The sequence below is a fragment of the Rutidosis leptorrhynchoides genome, chromosome 1, assembly GCF_046630445.1.
Source record: "Rutidosis leptorrhynchoides isolate AG116_Rl617_1_P2 chromosome 1, CSIRO_AGI_Rlap_v1, whole genome shotgun sequence".
Taxonomy (NCBI): Eukaryota; Viridiplantae; Streptophyta; class Magnoliopsida; order Asterales; family Asteraceae; genus Rutidosis; species Rutidosis leptorrhynchoides.
This window is the reverse complement of record NC_092333.1, coordinates 105,724,116-105,725,391: the sequence shown is the minus strand read 5'-3', so window position 1 is coordinate 105,725,391 and position 1,276 is coordinate 105,724,116. Positions and strand designations below refer to the sequence as shown.

At 34.5% G+C, this 1,276-nt stretch overlaps 1 non-coding gene across 1 annotated transcript; it reads left to right on the top strand.

The window, feature by feature from the left end:
- Positions 1-683: 683 nt before the first annotated feature.
- LOC139886991 (small nucleolar RNA R71) lies at positions 684-791 on the top strand. The gene has a single exon (XR_011772846.1). It is a non-coding gene; the product is annotated as a small nucleolar RNA R71 (small nucleolar RNA).
- The last annotated feature ends 485 nt before the right edge of the window (positions 792-1,276 follow it).

The following is a 1,276-nucleotide window of genomic DNA, read 5'->3' as shown; positions in this document are numbered from 1 at the left end:
TCACTAACCTTTTGGTTGACACTTGAAAGCATGTTTATTCTCAGGTATTAAAGAAATCTACCGCTGTGCATTTGCTCATTTTAGAGATATTACTTGGAGTCATTCATGGCATATTTCAAAAGACGTTACATTCAAGTCATTGAGTTCAATAAAGATTAGATCATTTATAGTTGGATATTATGAAATGGTATGCATGCCTGTCAACTTTCGATTTAATGAAAGTTTGTCTTTTAAAACGAATGCAATGTTGTAAAATGTATCATATAGAGGTCAAATACCTCGCAATGTAATCATATATTATTTTATTCGTCCTTATGGAATAGGACGGGTCATCTCAGGACTCTTTCGCGGTTAATATAATTTTTGCTTGTCGAAAAAGAGAGAATAAGGATAATTAAATTTTTTTTCTCAGTCCCAAATTAAAAATCTACAGACAAAAATACACAGTTTACGAAATGTTATTCCTTCCATCCTAAATCTATTGTCCCCGGATAAAAGACACACAATTTAAGAAAAAGTGACTGTCATAGTTTACGAAATGTTAAACGACCATGTCTTCTAAAAGTTGATACGCCTAATTTGGCGTCTTATACAAGAACACTCCTCCAGCCGAAGAATCTAAAATACCCCTAGTATGATCCTCAATACCCCTGTAAAATATCCGCACAATGGGACCTTTAACTGATCCATGCTGCGGACAGTTGCGCAACATTCTCTTCAATCTCTCTCATGCCTCATACAGTGACTTATCATACTTCTGAGCAAATGAATTAATCTCACCTTTTAACTTCTCTACTTTAACTTGCGAAAAATACCTGGTAATGAACTTGTCGCGAAGTTGGGCGTAAGTTGTGATTGAGTTATATGGTTGAGATTTCAACCATGCCCTCACGTCCCTTGTTAATGAATAAGGGAAATGTCTCAATTTAAAAGAATATGCACTCACATCCTTATTCTTGTACAAATTGCATAACTCGTCAGACTGTTTAATATGCTCAACTGCGCAGCTGGTTTTCCCGTCAAACAAATTCTCCCTAACTGTGATGACCCGGAAATTTCTGACCAAATTTAAACTTAATCTTTAACGTTTCCGACACGATAAGCAAAGTCTATGAATTTGAATCTCAAAATTTTGAACTATACAATTACCCTTCGACTGTTCTCGATGATTCGCGAACAATTATATGTAAATAGATACCTATATATACTATAACCTGAAAGCGTAATAAGGTATTAATTGTATGATACCGTACATTGAACTTATTGGTTTATATAT